We start from the raw sequence: 20,000 nt of genomic DNA on the forward strand, positions 1-20,000 counted from the left end.
TGTGTGTGTTTTAGGTCAGGTGGTTCATACGCATGCACACACACACGCACACAGAATTTATAAATGTCTACTTTACATGCATACACACACACAAAGGTGACACACACACACTATGAACGTCTACTTTATATACATACACACAACAGAGGTGACACACACACACTATGAACGTCTACTTTACATACATACACACACACAGAGGTGACACACACACACTATGAACGTCTACTTTACATACATAAACAGAGAGAGAGAGAGACACACACACTATGAACGTCTACTTTACATACATACACAATATAAACATCTCTCTTACATACATACATTCAGACACACATGTTCGTGAAATAGCACACTGTGTCAACCTTAACTCTCGCAATGACCCCTTTAAGTTTTGTGTCTCTCTTGTATGTTTATCTTTCTCTCCCTCTCTCTCTGTCATTCTTTCTCACTCGCTTTTAACTTCTCTTCTTCATCCTCTCCTCTCCTTACTTCCCCTCCCTCCTTTCTCTCTCTCTCCCTCTCTCCTGCACTCCTCTTCTCTACCCTGCCCTCTTTCTCACACTTCCGCTTTTCCACTTCTCCCCCCTACCACTCCTCCTCCCCACCCCTCCCCTCCCCTACCACAACTCTCCCCACACACACTCACAACAACTTATCCTCAATAAAGGCCACAAGTTTTCTCAATAACATCTCTCTTCAAATATTTCCCATCACCCTCCACTCCGCCGCCCTACAACTCACACAACTTCGGTAAGCCAAGCATGTGGGCAGGATTTTCTCAGAGATTAACAAGACGTGTGTTAAGATGAGAGTGTCTTAAGTTTCTCATAAAATAGTTTCTCTTTTTCGATTGTATTTCAGTCTAAGTTTTAATGTTTTATTGCGATAATATTTTTTCCGAGGAAGTTTTAGTGAGAGGAGTTTTATTTGTTAAAAGAGAAGGTTTTTATCTGTTGAGTTTCAGTAAAAAAAATTGTGAATATGATGTAGGAATTTGTTTTCGTTTGCCAATAAATGTTAAAATTTTGTTCTCAATTGAATGTCGATAAAGAAAGTTAAGCAAAGGAAAAATATAGTCGAGTCTCCCCTCCATCAAAAACCAAAACAAAACAAAAACAACATAAAACACTCAATTAAACCTGCAGGAAAATAATTACATAGATCGAGATTCAGCAACAAATAATTTAATATAACACAAACTTTATCTCCAGCGAGTTTCTTTCAAAAATTCTGCTAGACAAACTCCAGAAACTAATTACCTTTTTATCTAAGTCTGCCATGACGATATCTCCAGTTATAGAGAATGGGGTGTGGATTATAATGGCTAGGGACCTGACATGTATTATAGATGGGGGAATTATACGTGTGTTGAACAGAGGGTTAAATTATCCCAATGTTCTAACTTCTGGTTTGCTAGGTGACAGTTGGTACGTCTGGGGGAAATGAGCTCCGGTGGTTGGTAGCCCTTAGTTTGTTTGTTTACATCTTTGTGACTTCTGATTGGTTAATGGTATGATGCTATAATACTATCACACGTAATTATATCATGTCGTTTATATAATGATTATACAGTATACGTTGACAAAATCCTATAATACCGTGTAATATTAAAGTGATATAAGCAAGTAATAATTAAAATAATAATAAATAAATACGATGATAATTATGATACTTGATATATAATCCTTAAGGGATATAATACGTCTATAATTATATACCTGGAACAAGACCTGATTATATGGTGATGTAATGACCATAAAGTAATTATTTAATGATGCACTAAAAAAGATCTGATAAAATGATGATAAAATCTAAGCTAATGAGTCGTACAGACCTCCGGGAGAGAGAGGTCTTGGGACTCGTGGTATTTTTAGTTTTGGTAACAGTGTACATGACGTAGGGTGTGGGGGGGGGGGTGCTGTGTTGGGGGTGTGGAGGGCTGGTGTTGGGGGTGAGGGGTGAGGAGTGGTATTGGGGTGGAAGTTTAAGATATTAGGAATAGTTTTTTTTAAGATATTATGAATAATTGTTGTTTTCTTAAGATATTAGGAATAGTTGTTGTTTTCTTAAGATATCGGGAGTAGCCAAGATCAATAAAGGTGGCGGCGGGGTTGAACACAAAGATCTAGCCACACCAGCTTAAAAAGTAATGGTCAATCTCTTCTTCCTTTATAGAGACAGCGAGATACTTTCACGTCCACGAGCCACTGAGGGAAGGGATATAGTCTACAGATTCTGTTTATAAAGAACACAAGAGATTTCACTTTGTGTTTATGAAAAGCTTTAGTAGCGTGTGATAGTTAAGTAGCTTATAATAGGTTTTGTAAGTTAGTTTGTAAGTATAAGTGTGTTGTTAAGTGTAGTGTTGTAAGTGTGTTGTAAAGTGTAATGTGTTTTAAGTGTGTTGTAAGAGTGTTTTAAAGTGTAAAGTGCTATAAGTATGTTGTAAGTGTGACGTGTTGCAAGAGTGTTGTAAGTATGAAGTATTGGAATAGTGTTGTAAATGTGAAATTTTGTAAGTATGTTGTAAATGTGTTGTATTGAGATGGTAATTTTAACTCAAGATACGAATTTAAGATAATGTTTTTAACCACAAGATATCGTAGTTGTTGAAACACAGTAATACATTATACCATCAACTGTGTACTCAAGGTAACTCTGTCAGAATGGGTTGTCTCATCTCCCGAGGATTTAAAAAAAGATGTTTCTTAATTCCCACAAGTTTTCGTTCGTCTGGTGTAATGGATCGTCTTGAGTCTGAGCAAATATTTGGGTTATGATTTTAATTCTAGTGCGGTGCGTTATGCTGGAGAGAGAGAGAGAGAGAGAGAGAGAGAGAGAGAGAGAGAGGATGAGGCGACAAACAGACAGAAAGACACAGTGAGAAAAAGAGAAAGCAGAAACGAAGAAGGAATGAACAAAAAAGGGAGACAGAGAGAATGGGAGAGAGATAGAGAACGAGGTAAAGAGGAAGAAACAAGGAGAGAAAGAGAGAGACACGCACACAGGCTTTCCATCTCACCCAATTTGCATACATCAACAAAAGAAAACAATCTCTACCATCCAATTGTAAAGCAAAGTGAACAGCTGTCAAAAGTCGTGTGTTGAAATGTCTGCATCATACACCCCCCGCCCCACATATACACACACACACACACACACACACACCTGAAGTTACCTGTCATACGCGTGGGGGAATAACAGAGGTGAGGTGTGCTATAATAAGTGGTCAAATGAGCTTCAATCGTCTACTCCCCCTCCTCCACCACCTCCTCATCATTTAATTCCTCTATCTTTGCCACCCTCCTTCTCCTCCTCTTCTCCCTTTACCCTCCCTCTACCTCTCCCCCTCACCCCCCACTCTGCCCTCCCCCTTTACCCTCCCTGCCCTCCCTCACCTCCTCTGCCCTCCCCTCACCTCCCCACTCTGCCCTCCCCTTACCTCCCTCCACTCTGCCCTCCCCACCTCCCCCACGCCCCCCCCCTCACCTCCCTCTACTCTGCCCTCCCCTCCCTCCCCCCTCCCTCTACTCTGCCCTCCCCCACCTCACTCTACCTCCCTTACCTCCCCTCCTCTGCCCCTCCCATCTCCCTCTACTCTGCCCTCCCCCCTCACCTCATATGCCCTCTCTCCAACTATACTATCTACTCCATCTAACAGTCTAAGAAATATTTTCCTAATTTAATGACAAAATAAAAATATTTCTCCACTTACCACTTCAGAGTAGACCGTCAGGGTAAGTCAGTTCGGAGACTCATTCCTGTGACTCCGTTTCATCAGGGACGGAACCTCTGTGGCCGACTGTATATAGTAAGTTTATAAGGCAAATCCGCCATGTTGACAGAGAGGTAGGTAAGTTTCTCAGCGGCTCCTTTGAGTATAAACAAACCATTACGAAACAGTGTGTGATTTTTAGCTGGAATGAACTCACTGAATATATTGCTAGGCTTCATCGTGCTCACAGCCTCGGTGGTTCATTCCTACTGAAACCAAACACAGTGATGCGTGTTGTTTATACTCACAGCAGCCGAGTCTTGCACCACACACACCTGTCTGTCTACCTGTTCACGGCATGATCACTACATCACCTGGAAAGAAAAAAACACCTAATTAAATAAAAAAGTTCACCAGATTCGTATAATTCTCAAAGTGAACCCCCCCCAAAAAATCAATAAAAACATCATAACACAGTTTAGGTGCAGACCTTTTGTATCCCAATATATAATAACATTTTCCAGAGTTCATTTTCTTGTCCTTCAGTAATACATCATGCCTGGTGTCCCTGAGGTCTTAAATCCGTCAGTGGGCAGAGCTCCCAAACTGTCTACTGTGCTGTGTGGTTTTCTGATATTGTTTAGAATATAGCTAAAAAATGTAGTTATACTTAGATGAATGAAAATATCATTTGTAAAAATTAAAAGTAAATAGATTTTTTTTAACCAAAGAGTGCAGTGTTGAGTGTATTATTAAAACTGTGATGTAGCCGAGTATTGCAGAATTTTAGAGCAAATTATTTGTATTGATAGTAAGCTGTACTTATTCTTTATTTTATTAGTGACAGTAAATATTTAAGTTAAAGAATATGGAAAATGAAATCTTCTACTTACTTATGTCGGCATATTTCTGCCTGACGCACAAGACATTGTAGATCGTACCCCATAGCTAATATCTTGTTGAAAATAAATATTAACGTTTATACTAAACTATATTACTGGGCCCAAAACTGTGATATTTTCCTTGCTAACTCAAGATAGAGTGAGCTCACTTGGCTTGCCCCATTCCGGAAAAAATAAGTGTATTTCGTGTTTCAGATGGTTGAAATTTTATTACTACTACGACAAAAATATTGTATGAATGAATAAAGATAAGAAACATACCTTAAATGATAACAGAAGTAATTGTTAATTGAAGATGAGGCTCACAGCACAGACAGCAGTCGTCATCGAAGTCGGAGCTGTGATGTCAACATTCCAATAATGTTTCAAGTTCATAACAGTGTTGTGAAAGTTCATTTATCCGTATTAACACTTCTTTTAATTGTTCTTATCAAAAAAAATAATATAATTCGACGTAGACATCTGTAATATAAAGTACTGGAAGAACTTTCATAAAATATAATGATGATTATTATTTGTCGTAAGGCAGCTATCGGGTGGGGGTAGCCACCCGATGTTGTTTCCAACATTTCAGGGATATGCGTACGGTTCCCTTCCGATACCTCGTTTATCGGGATGACTATTAATAGACCAGCACGAACACTATCAATTGGCATTGTGCTTCGTAATGACTATCAATCCGGCCCTAAGAATAAAGGCTCAATAAGGTAATAAACTTCCTCTTTAACATAAACTAATCCTATGAAATACAATATGATTCCGTCTGTCACTGCTCACTTGTTTATTTAAGGGACCCTTATAAAGGATTGAATATTAATAGAGAGGATTTGATTTGATATCCAATGACCCTTGTTTGTTTTCACCAGGAATCTATCTTTAATATCTTTCCCAGATTCAGAGCAAAGAGCTCTGACAAATGTAAACAAACAATTAGAGAACCTTGTATAACTTTACCCGGAAGGAACCACTGAACACAGCCGAAAAAAATAGGTGATTATTTTTAATTGGAGGACCAGTAATATTCATGTGTTGTGAACAGGTGTGCGGGGTCCTTGTGTTGAATTGTTCTTCTGTGTTACTTTTTGATGTTAAGGTGTGTGTGTGAGTGTGTGTGTGTGTGTGTGTGTGAGAGTGTGTGTGTGTGTGTGTGTGGATGAACGTCCAGTCTGTGTGTATGTAAGGTTGATGACACTATCACTAAAATCTACCTGGAGGTGTTGTAGGTGTGTGCTAGAAAGTTGTTGAGTTGGACCTAAAACTTGAGTAAAGACCTCAGTTAGGGTTGACCTATTTATCTGCTATGTGGGAGTTTTAATTCAAGAGGATGAACCTTTGAGGACGAGGGTGTAGAGTCATCGTGCTCAAAGGGTTCAATCATCGTCCTCAAAGCCTTCAATCATCCTCATTAGTAGGTTAAATCATCGTCCTCGAAAGGTTACGCATCGTCCTCGAAAAGTCACACATCGTCTCCAAAGGGTTAAATAAAAAGGGACCACTAACATTGGCCATTGTTGACAAGTGACCACCTCATCACTGGGGATTTAGCGCGTGAATCTGACGACTTTAAACTCTCTCTCTCTCTCTCTCTCTCTGTGGCGTGCTTGTTGGTGGCTCCATATGATACAGTATATGCAGTTTATCTTCCCCCTTGTCACGCCAACCGTGTCTTTGCTTACATTATAGATAGTTTGATATTGATAGTCATTTGCTTTTATAGGATATAAAACATAAGAATTTATAAAGTATAGAAGACAGAAATAAGTTGTGTTGTTTTAAAATAGGATTTAGTCGCATTTATAGTAAAAAGTATAAAGTACGATGGTCTTATGTTCTGATATAAATTAAGGAAAGGAATTATTTATATAGAGGATTAAATACTACAAATATAGGTAGAGTATAGATGACAGAAATACAAAATGTTTTAAAACAGATTTCAATCGTAAAATGTTTTAGGGTAAAGATACTTGAAAGTACCATCAGCACTTAACCCATATTACATAACATTACAGTGACGAGTTACAGATACTAAATGTTTACGTGAATTTATATTTAGAAAAATACAACCGCCCCCTCCAAAAAAAACCCAGTAAATCGTTTAATACAATTTGAAACTACAAAATAAAATTTTTGTTGGCGTTGGTGAGCGATACATATTTATTTTGTAATATTGTTTAGATATTATACCACATGGGAGTTTTTAATATAGATGTTATTAAAATGGGGTTACAGAAGCCATTTTGCATCGTGCTGCAGTTAAAATGAATAGTTATTATGTTATTACGGTATTCTATTCAGCACAGACACACACACACACAACATGATCTACCATTTATCTACATACAAATCTTAATATTGCCGGAACATATTAAGTGCACGTGTATCCATCAAGAGTAAAGCCTTTCAAATCCTCCACTGGCGGTGAGAATCCTTGCTTGTGTTGCTGAGGGCGTCCTGTTGTGTGAGAGAGAGAGAGAGAGAGAGAGAGAGAGAGAGAGAGAGAGAGAGAGAGAAAGAGAGAGAGAGGTACTACTACTACTACTACTACTACAACAACATTATACACTGTTGCTGAATTCACCCACGACTCGCCTCCACCCAAAAGCAAAAATGTAGGCATATTACAGCATAAGCAGCTTGTCGACTGATAATAATTAATGGGCTATTACAGGTGTGCACAGGTGGTTTGATGTTTATGGTGGCTTTGTGTGTACCCAGGTGAGCTTATAGTGTGTATGGCCAGGTGAGCTTATAGTGCGTCTGGCCAGGTGAACGTATAGTGCGTGTGGCCAGGTGAACGTATGGTGTGCGGGCTAGGTTAGGTTAGGTTAGGTTAAACTTTTGAATACATAACACCGCTGGAAGGAAGACAAGGCTTAACATGGCATCTTTACAACATTGAAATACCATCCACAATAAGCTAGGGACGCAGCTAAGAGGCTCACCCACCTACTCCCCAAAACACAAGCAAAGCCGTGTGGGTTTTTTTCTCCCGTGGCGCGCCATCCAAACGTAACACCAATTAACTTCAACAAACTGCCTACAAACAAGGGCTGGAGGACTCAAAGGCTGCGCTCACTCGCTGATTCACGTGTTCGTCAGAAAATAAACAACATGGAATTTTTTCTAGTTTTATTCCTTCTGTTACCCATTAGTGGATGTACACGGTCTGCCTGGTTATCTGAGTTATGAATGTGAGTGCTTTTGTCGGCAGGTTTGGTTTTGTGTTTTAGCTTTCTTTCTTTCTTTAAGTCATCTTACTCAAGGGGTTAAGGAATCGTACTCAAGGGGTTATGTCATCGTACTAAAGGGGTTAAAGAATCATACTCAAGGGGTTAAGTCATAATATTCAAGGGGTTAAGTCACCATACTCAAGGGGTTATGTCATCGTACTAAAGGGGTTAAGTCATCATACTCAAGGGGTTAAAGCATACAAGCTGGCGCCGTATCCAACAACTACACCTTGAGTTAGTGAGCTTTATAACTTCAGAGGTCAAGGAGTAGAACCCAGGAAGACCGGGCAACTCGCCAACTGCAATGGTTAATTATTACCTTGGAATACGATCAGCCAGGTAATTAACATCCAAATTCCCTGATTATTCCTCACCCTCCCTCTCCTACCCCCTCCATACCTCCCTCACTTCTTCTCTCCCTTCCTCACTCTCTATATTTCTCCTTCCATTTTCTCCTCCCTCTACAACTATTCCTCCCCCCTTCCTTCCTCTCCCTCCCCCCTTCCTTCCTCCATCTCTCCATTCCTTCCTCCATCTCTACCTCTCGTTCCTAATGATGCTCGGACTATTGACTCCATCATTATGTCTTACAGAGATATAAGCGCCCTCCTTACAGCAAGATGGAACCCTCTATTTAAAAAGCTCTTCCTTTACCCTCCCTCACCCACAGACGCCCTTTTGTACTGACGGGTCGACTGACTCTTAACTACTGACATTAAAAGCTCCTAACTGATTCTATTGACAGATTGAAAGGTTTTAACGGATTCTACTGACAGATTATATGCTTTTAACTGACTTTGTTTACTGCAGAATGAGTAAAGACTTTTAACTGATTTTAAATGTTGATAGGAGAAAGAATTTAACTAGCTATGTTAATTAATGAAAAAATATAAGATTTTAACTTACTTTATAAACTTACAAGAGTTAAAAGAGAGAGAGAGAGAGAGAGAGAGAGAGAGAATGGGCCACTTTATGCGTGAGGTATTTAATTAATATAATATAGCTTTTCCAACGTAATCTTTATGTGCGTGATATAATTATGAGTTATGTCATAGTATTCTCATGTAAACACAGACTAAGGGAGAGTTTCTGTTTGTTTTTAATTTACTTTTTACTATTTATTTCTGTTATGAATTCTACTGGGAATTTAAATTGACTTGTGATAAATTTTCTGCGATTGATCATAACTCAATAAGAAGCTAGTGTGTACACCCCCTTTGATGTGCACCTACTACTGTACACACACACACACACACACAAACACATCTCCAAATCGAGACCGGGCCAGGACCTTCTTTCCATCAACGAGACCTTTACAAGTCGAGATCGAGATAGAGACCAATCGCAATTTTAGCCTAAGCTGTAAACCAACTCATAAGACCAGTTTTTAAGGAATATTTTTGGGGGTCGAAATTTTTGAGAAGTTGAAATACCTGGATGATGAAGAGTCAATGTTATCTTTAAACATGTAATATTTACCAACTAGTGTGTGTGTGTGTGTGTGTGTGTGTGTGTGTGTGTGTTATCCCTCAATAGAGTTCAATTGACCGCTCAGTTACATCGATGTGCAGACGAGGTTCATTGACCCAACAATTACCGAGGGAGATCCAGAAATATAAGTTTCGCCTTTACAACTACGAGTGCCAGTAATGGTATGACACGGTTCACTCGTTACTGTCCACCTCCCAGTACAAGTGGAGCCAAGGGTCAGGAGGACAGTGTGGGTCAGAGGTCATGCTGGAAGGAAGATGACATAACTGGGTACTGGTTCACATCTTGTTCTGTAGTTTATAGAGGTCGCTGGGTTAAGGGGTATACAGTATATACGTGTTTATGATTGGTTTAAAAGATCAGGTAGATAATATTATATAAATAAGGCTTTTGTAACAGTAAACATTATAGAGACTTTCTACCATGATGCAAACTACGTGAGTGACCCCTAGTAAACATTGTTGATCATGATATAAAGAACATAACATTGACAGCTGGTAAATTATTTGTTATATAATGTAAACCATAATATATAACTAACAACAGCTAGATATTATTGCATAGACAATTTCCCTTTTATAGTGTCTAACATAAATAAAAATCTTAATATATATTATTGTTATTCATTAAAATAACTACATAACCCATTTTCTTCATACCACAAAGCCAACAGAAAACGGGAATAGTAAATAATATCTTAGAAACTGTAAAAAAAATGAACAGAAATATAGATAGTCAATAGTTAATCCCTCAAGCCTCACATACATAACTTAAAACCAGGGATAACGGTCAACTCTGGCTGGGTCATGACCTTTGACCTTTGGGTGGATGGAAAACCTTTACATATATGTACAGTATATATCATTTTTGTACATGTGAATTTTTATGCAATGGTGTTATCTTGTGGGGATCAGGATGTTTGGTTCACACTCAGGATGGAATAATCCACTACAATCTCTTCTCACTGTCTGCTTTTTTATATTCAGAATTTGTGCATATAATTTTTTCTTCAAAGCTTTTGCATGTCTGTCTGTCTGTCAGTCTGTATTATTTTACGTTGATTTTCACTTAATCAAAATATTCTTCACACTACTCTACCACATTCTCCCCATCTAACCTTATAATTTGTCCCCATTATATGACAGAGGGACACCCATTCCTCCCCCACATACCAGAACAACAGCCACACCCCTCCCCCCATGTTAGCAAGTCCTTTCACCTCCATTAAAGAGACAATTAAATTAAACCAATATATCCCCCGCCATAAATTAAACACTCAGGAATTAATGGTTTAGAAATTCCGCTTCTTTACACCCAGAACTAACTATCCATCGGAGGAGTTATGTGCACCCTGGGAAGTGAGGTCACGAATGACTCCTTAAGACTGTTAATTGTGCCAGTTTAACCTTACGGGTCAAAGGTCAAATTGGCACCGTAGATTATTTTGCACCGTAGTCGTTTGCCACATTTTTACGAATTTCATTCTTATGGGACCAGGAGAATTAAGACTAAGAGAGAGAGAGAGAGAGAGAGAGAGAGAGAGAGAGGAAAAGGTCGATCTATCTTAACTACATAAGGCTCCTGAGGCTCTACAAAACACCTTATCTAGACTACTCTGCCCTGACCTGCTCAGCCTCCACTCCCTCACACTAACACACGGGACGAGGTACACACAGGCTGCCACTACGACTGATGGTAGAACTGTCCCACGTCCCACACACACACACACACACACACACACACACACACACACACACACACACAGTTGGCCTTCAGTCACATCTGGATATTAACTCAAGCAACCCTCCTCACCCCCCCACGTCACCATGGTAACTGAAGGACTTATATATTTCTAAGGTTTCCAACGTAGTCATTCATATCGTTGTTATTTAGTTTTTTAAAGGAGAAAATAAGCATCCCTCTCTCTCTCTCTCTCTCTCATGTGTCGTGTCAACTAAGGCTTTCCCAGAGTAACACACACACACACACACACACACACACACACACACACACACACACACACACACACACACACACACTGAGAATGGTATAATGATGTGAATTATCTGTCTGTTGGTAAGTATAAGGAATTCTCTGAGCGATTTGTCAGTATTTCTGTTTTCCAGGTCGAGTCTTCCCCCCCTCCTGTGTCGCGGTTAATTAGTCTGGTCTTGTGCCTAGGAAATGTAGGTGTCTTAATTTGCATATTGATTCCTGTGTAAGAGTCACTTAGCCTCATTCTCTCATCCAACCTTCTTTCTTTCTTTCTTCCCACACACGATCTTTCTCTTTTTCACACGACCTCTCCTTCACACACGACCTCTCTCTCACACACGACCTCTCTCACACAAACTACCTCTCTTTCATGCACCTCACTCAAACACGACCACCCTTACGCACGACCTCTCCCTCACACGACCTCTCTCCCTCACACAACCTCTCCCTCACACACCAAGGCTGGCAGTGACGTGTTCTCTTCCCCTTGCATCATTACCTCAGTATACAGTATATTGAGGTCGCTGCTGATAATTAGAGACGCGTCTTTAACATGAATTCATAAAACCTCCACAAAAATTCCCCTAAAACTACGGTCTTATATTTTCTTTGCTCTCCTTGTCATTGTTATGGTTTATATAATTGGGGTTTATTGATTGATTTTTTTTAAGGTTCAATTTTAATTGATGTTGTCCTTGTGGGGATAATTCTTTCACACGCTTCCGGCCCGCCCGTTCATACTAGGAAGGACCTCATCGCTTACACGTGTCAGATTGGTTAATGTACGTAATTGATAGATCAATTCTTGGTCTAGTTTTTACAGATGTAGAAGAAAAGAGTACACAGTTAGTGATGTTTGAGAGGGGAAATTGGGGATTCAGTGTAAAAGGTCTATCTTAGACTAAAGGTAATATTCGGCCACTATGTAAAAAAATATGGAATACTTTGTAGAAGGTTTATCTTTGACGAAATATTAAATCTCCCATAATTCCCTCCATTTTGTGGGTTGCCCTTGACCTTTGACTTTCAGAATAGGGTCACTAAAATATTTCAGTGCCATATTTACTGCCTCAGTCCAAGTGGTGTTGACAACCATTTACCAACAGATTTTTTTAGCGCTTAAGTGACGTGACAGGTGAACGATTTTTTTTAAATAGTTGAAAATTTTAAAAGGATTCTGTCAGTGTAGTTTATGAATAATGAAGCAGAAAGCGAGAATGTATACTAGTGGAATAGAAACCTTTATGTTAAGTTCAGCAAGACGGATGTCCCTGGGAAATAAAATGTTAAATAGAGAAAGACAGTCAAAGAAAAATAAAAAAGAAGCTTTTCACTTAATCTGTTGAATCCACGAATGACGCGCCAGGTAAGATGAGAGAAGAGTCAAGGTAGAGAAGAAGAAGAAGAAGGAAGATGATGACGAGAGAAGGAAAGAAGATCAAGAAGAAAAAAGACCAAGAGAGAAGAAAGATAAAGAAAGAAGATCAAATGACTAATGAAAGAAGAGAAGAAAGAAGTTCAAACAAAAGCCGTAATACCCGAAACAATTGACGACAGGTAACACAATAGACGACACCTGTGGGAGCGACAAACTAAAGGTAATTCACATTGAAAGTTCTTGATCAATTCTTTCTCTTCTTTGTTTGGTCTATTTTTGTGTAAAGTGGAGAGAGGCGTAGGAAGAGGGAGGAAGAGGATGGAGGAGGAGGGAGGAAGAGGATGGAGGAGGAGGGAGAGAAGGTAGAGGGACGGGGTAGAAGGAGGAGGAAGGAGAAGAGGCCAGAAGGAGGAGGAGGAGGAGGAGGAAGGGAGAGAAAGGTAGGAGGATGGGGTAGGAGGAGGAAGGGGAGAGAAAGTAGGAGAAAAGAGGCGGCAGAGGAGGAGGGGGAGAGAAAGGAGGAGGAAGGAGACAAGGGAGGAGGAGGGACGGGGAATGGGGAGGGATAGGGAGAGGAGAAGGAGGAGGAGGATAGAAAGAGAAGGTAGGAGGAGGAGGGGGGAGGAGGAGGGAGAAGAAGAGGGTAGGAGGAGGGAGAAAAAGAGAGGAGCAGGGAGGGATGGAGGAGGAAGGGGAAGAGGGTTATACTGCAGTTGAGTAATTAAAATATTGCAGGATAGTCAAGTGTGAGAAATTTGTCTGAAGTGAATGGTGAGTTGATTAATTTACCTCCACACACAAACACACACACACACACACACACACACACGCACACATAAAGTTAACCTCCTTGATTGAATAATCACTTTGAGTTCTCTCTCCCTGCCTCTCATCGTATCACGAAGGCAAAAATAATATTCCTCTCCCTTCCTCTCTCTTTCTTTCTTTTTTTCGCTCCCTCTTTCTCTCGGTTTTATTCCTTCTCCCTCACTCTCGCTTTCATTCTCTCTCTCTCTTTCACTTTTATTTTATCTGTTTCTCAATTTTAATATCTCTGTCTCTCTGTCTCTTTGTCTCTTAGTCTCGTGACATAACAAAACATACCTCATAATAACTTAATTAGTCTAAGTTTAATTAAGAATGTTAATATCAATTCCACATTTCATAATTTACACTATTTCAAATCACAACTCTCGCCAGTAATAATACATCATTCACAACTTTTAACATCAATATATATTTTGTAACTGTCTTTTATGTTAAATTTGCAATCCGTATTTACCTCGTCAATTTGCATATTGCAATTGCATCGTTGACCTTTGTGTGAGATTAAAAAAAATAATCCTTTTGGTTACGTGTGTTTTTGACGTTAGTTATGTGGGTGTTTAATATATGTGTGTGTGTGTGTGTGTGTGTGTGTGTGTGTGTGTGTGTGTGTGTGTGTGTGTGTGAGGTGTGTGTGTGTGTGTGTGTGTGTGTGTGTGTGTGTGTGTGTGTGTGTGTGTGTGTGACGTGCTTGCCTGGCCACATCAACATCTACTAATGCTCTGCAGTATATTCATCATCACTTCCTATATTGATTACATACCCCCACGTCACCACATACCCCACGTCACCCACATCCTCCACGTCACCACATACCCCACGTCACCACATCCTCCACGTCACCCCCTTCTTACAATCTCCATACCCGTCACCCCCTCCACATCACCACATCCCCCCGTCACCACATCCTCCACGTCACCACATCCTCCACGTCACCACATCCTCCACGTCACCACATCCCCCCACGTCAGCCTCTGTATTATATGTATATTATCGTCATCACAAACTTGTATACCAGAGAGAGGGCGAGACCTTTGATGGACTCATTTTTAATCTTTATCCTTAGGCGAGTTATTGATGTTTTCAATAACATGTAAGAACTTTTTTTAATGATCTTGTCTCCCACTAGATACTGTATTAACTAGAACTATGAGGAGGATATATTGGTGATGAACAGAATGAGGTGCTTTGGATGAGGGGGTGAGTTGTTAATATGTAGAAAGGCTGTGTGTTTGGGTGCTTGTCTGTCTGTCCTTCATTCTATTCAAACATCCATCCAAACATATAGCTATTTTCTCAGTGTGTGTGTGTGTGTGTGTGTGTGTGTGTGTGTGTGTGTGTGTGTACAATCTCCATAAGTTTAGGTGATACGCTGCTGGTGTGATCAAATCTGCATATTAAGACGCGAATCTCCTAGGAAACTACACTCAGTCTTGTAGGCTGAGACGGAGAGGAAGAGGAGGAGGAGAGTAAAAGGCAAAGTAGAGAGAGAGAGAGAGAGAGAGAGAGAGAGAGAGAGAGACTATAAACAGAGACTATAGAACAAAAGATGTCACGACCCTGCTAGTGGTGAGGGATCCAATACCTTATATATCTGATTGGATACCAGGAAGCAATTTGCAGACCTGGCATTGAGCTGCTGTACTCTATAAGGGAACCTGGCCAGACCCAATAACGGTGTGTGGGAAACATTCTCTTTATTGTGGGACGTTGTGGTATTGGTAAACAGTGTATGATTATAGGAAGACTTCTGTATATACACATCTCTACATGGTGTACATACAATAATACACACAGTACACATAATAAAAAACAATATACACACAAAAAAACAATGTATACATGCAATAACCCATAATGTACATTCAATAACACATAATGTACACACACACGCACACACACACACACACACACACACACACACTCTTACAGACACCTTGGTTATATACCTTCACTTATATCATCCTCCAGTGGACATATATCACATCCTGGCAGCATTTCCCTTAGTCATAATGGCGAGAGCCTGTATAAATCTCAGAAGCGTAAATCATCACTAGAAGGTAACACAGACGTCTTAAGGTTACACTGGCATCTGTAGCCATATTATGAGATCAGAAGTTAAGTACGGTTTTCAGCGGAGTGGGGGAGAGGGAGTGATCTAGTTTATGTGTTCGATCCCACCGCTGTCACCTTATGATCTAGTTAATAAGTTCGATCCCACCGCTGCCACCTTATGATCAAGTTAATAAGTTCGATCCCACTGCTGCCACCTTATAATCAAGTTAATACGTTCGATCCCACCGCTGCCATCTTATGATCAAGTTAATATGTTAGATCCAACAGCTGCCACCTTATGATCAACTTGTTCACTGTCTGGGCTATCCTACCACTTGTCATCTATGATCTAGCAGGTTCATGGTTGAGGGGGGGGGGTGAAGGTTGAGAGGGAGGGAAGTGTTTAGGGGAAGGGGTTGAGTGGGTGAGGTAGGAAGAGGGGATGAAGAGGAGGGAGGGGTTGAGGGTGAGGGAGGGAAAGGGGTAAGGGCTGAGGGTGAGGAGAAAGAGGATAGAAGGATAAGCAGTATGGGGAGAGGGAAGGGGGAGAGGAGAGGGAAGAGGGGGAAGAGGGAAGGGAGAGGGAGCAGCACTCTGAGGAGATCTTTAAGGAATGGTCAAGATGACAATAAGGTTCTGCAGTAATACTGGAGGATCAAGAGATAAACATTAAGTTCATCAGCATCATGAGTTATGGCAGATATATTCTTCATCATACATATATCCTCTCCAAGGCATATCACACCAGCCAACCAGACTTGGAGCCTGATAGAGGATGTCTGTGGTGATAACTGGTGTATGTGTCAGTGTTTGTGTGTGTATGTGTCTTGTGTGTGTGTGCATGTGTGTGTGCATGTGCGTGTGCGTGTGTGTGTGTGTGTGTGTGTGTCGTGTGTGTGTGTGTGTGTGTGTGTGTGTGTATCTTTGTGTGTCTGTGTGGATAATGCACAGGAAAACACTTAAGCTTTTAGTGGCGCAGTGAGCCACAAAAACACACACACACACCAGTAAAACTGTCAATGGTCTGGCAGCCACAAACAACAGCGCTTCAGTGAGGCTGGAAACTACAACAAATCCCCAGCAGAATGTTCGATGGGAGGCAGGACTCAAAGCAAAACACCAGAAGGGCTTTTCAGTGTTTTTATGAACCACAACAAATCATCTTAAGACTTTTCAGTGGAGACAGGAACCGAATAGAATCAGAAGTACTTTCAACAGTACTTTGGAACTATAGGAAATCACCAGGTGGACTTTCAATAGGACTGGGAACTACATCAGACCTCTAGGCGTTTTAGTGATGCTAGTAGTAACAACACAGGCTCTCAGTGGTACCAGGAGCCACAACAATGACTCCTAAGTCCTATAGGGAACCATAACAAAGACACTGAGTGGTCATGGTAACCAAAACAGACCTTCAAGAGGGGAGAAACGGTAGAGAGGAAATACACCACTCCCACCACTACTTCCACCACCCTATTACCCACTACTACCACCACCGCTACTACCACTACTACCACCACCACCACCACCACCACCACCACCACCACCACCACCACCATCAGAGCAGCTCACCCCAACACTCCTTAATGGACTGTGGTAATGGATGGTGCTGAGGTGAAAGATGAAGCCATCGAATCTTTTGGCCCGCAGGAGGAAGGATTAAGAAAACAGGAGGCATCCCTAAGGAGATTAAACACACAAAGCAGGAAGAGGGAGCAGGATGATTATATTCAGTGTAGGAGGAGCAAGGATGATTAAACACAACGTCAAAGAACATCATCAATGATATCAACAACAACAACAACAAGAGGAGGAAGTAAAAAAAATCACCAAACAGGCAAAATGAGCAAACACGTTTACTCTCTCTCTCTCTCTCTCTCTCTCTCTCTCTCTCTCTCTCACTTTCTCACCTCTCTCCACCATCTGGGTAAAGTCCACATCCTCCTAGTGAAAGCAAGGAGACCTGACTCACCTCAGATCTCTCCTCCCATGTTAGTTCTCGTCAGCTGATCCTAATGTCAACAAAAAACAGCTGGGAGAAATAACAGGAATAGGAGGTAGTATGATGTTTTTATTTTATGCACACACTCACACATACGCACTCTTACACACTTGCACACAAACATACACACACATACACATATTAATACAAACACTTTTTTACATACATTTACACACACACGAACACACATAGACATACAAACAATTTCTTACGCACACACACACACACACACACACACACACACACATACACCCCAGGTAAAACTTATATTTAAAGGCGTTACAGTCAAGGGTTAGGTTGAGAGAGTTTACGAGGCTGACATCTCGAGTTTTACGAATGAAGTTTACGACTCGAGGGTGTTAGAGGAGTCTGGGGGAAGATAGTGCTATAAGCGGGCGTGGGAGAGCCTGGAGTGTGTAGGTGTGGGGGAACCTGGCGTGTGGGGGCGTGGGGGAGTTTGGTGTGTGTGGGCGTGAGGGAGTTTGGCGTGTGTGAGCTTGAGGTATCCTGCCGTGTATTGGTGTGTACTTAACGGAGGTGTGGGAAGGTAAAAGGAGGTGTTCGTATGGCTATAGACTGATTGATAATAATAATGATGATGATGGTGATGATAATGATGGTGATGGTGATGGTGATGATGATAATAATAGGTAATATCATAATATAATCAACAGTTTAGACTATAATAATAATAAATATAAAAACGGCAACAACAACAAAAACAACAATAATAACAATTTTAAGAATAAAGCTGAATAAACAAAGTCAAAACATAGATAAAAAGTAACTAAACAACATTTTAAGACAGACAGACACACCAGGTGAATTGGAGACATCCTTCCAACAGGTGTGCAGGGCTAACAAGGTGATATTGTTGACTAATGACCAATTATTTCTGGAAAATGAATTCTCGGGCAGCTCCTGGAAGACGTTTGCCAAGAGAGAGAGAGAGAGAGAATATTGTGTGCATACGAATGTGTGTGTGTGTGTGTGTGTGTGTGTGTGTGTGTGTGCTTGTTGTGTCGTGTGTGTGTGCTTGTACGGTGTGTGATGTGTAATAATAATATTTATAATAATTAGCGAGTTCTAACTGAAAGGATCAAGCTCAGCAGCCAGAGGAAACGAAATATATACAATTGCATATTTGGGGAGATCGGATTCTACGAATTACCGAAAATAATATAAAACGTTTTCATAATGACAGTAGGTCCCGAGGTGCTGTGTGTGTGTGTGTGTGTGTGTGTGTGTGTGTGTGTGTGTGTGTGTGTGTGTGTGTGTGTGTGTGTGTGTGCTTCAAAACCCTTTCATTTTATACGTCCAAAATTCCTTAAAACACAAACCATAACTGAATTCTAAATACAACACAAGAACTTAGAAAAGCAGACCAATTTCCTTCAGTAATTGACTTTATCCACAACTAATACATCAAAGAGAGAGAATAATTACCTTCACAGGCTCACAAAGTCGCCTAATTTAGTTTAATAATATTTTTTCCTTTTTCCTGAATAAGTTGATAGAATATTTTACCCCGTCAAACTCTCCAAGGTTTATTGTGTTATGAACGACGCAGTAAACAGAATTTTCTCTCGATATAGAATACACGGAAACTATTGTGGAGCTCTATACGTATACATAGACTATAGTATACTTAGACGTGCGCTGTATACTGACACAATATACGTAGACTGTACCATCCTTTACACTTACCACTAGGGGCAGCACCACCAGCAGACGGGGTATGTACAGGGTCACTTTCGTTTAGTTTATCCTCTTCGCCACTGATTGGTCTGTTAGCCGCTTGGTCACGTTGCTGTTCCGCACTATTGGCAAGTACTGGGTATGCACCGGCTCCTGAATGTATCTGTACCTTCACCAGTGTTGGTTAAGTCTGGTCTTGGTACAGTTCACACTTAGTACCATCACAACGCTCTCTGGCAGTGTGTTCCAACAGTTCACAACACTCACTCAAAACACGCTCACCTTGACAGCAACACACGCAGTAAATCATAACATAACCTCGGAAACATACAGAGAGGAAAGTTAAGGGACTCATAACTAACGTCTGTAACCTGGAGATATAGTTTGTGAGCTGGACCACAGATGGCGGTATGATGCCACAGCGTTAGTTTATAGGAAGACATGGGAAGGTAACCTGACTCGTGTGGCTGACTGTACATAAACGAGTCAACAAAAACCAACATACAGACGAGCAATAAACACGTAACAAAAGATATTATTAAACTCTTGAGATAAAACAAATATTATCCTCTTGTCTGTTACTTTGGGGACAGTGTTTACTAATTCTTCCCAGCAAGTTGTACTCAGTGGTAATTCCTGGCCTAGTGTCTGACGTGTTCTTATAGAGAGGAGGAACAGGAAATTGGTGATGATAAGAGTATAGAGA

Source organism: Homarus americanus, unplaced genomic scaffold, assembly GCF_018991925.1.
Source record: "Homarus americanus isolate GMGI-L3 unplaced genomic scaffold, GMGI_Hamer_2.0 scaffold38801, whole genome shotgun sequence".
Taxonomy (NCBI): Eukaryota; Metazoa; Arthropoda; class Malacostraca; order Decapoda; family Nephropidae; genus Homarus; species Homarus americanus.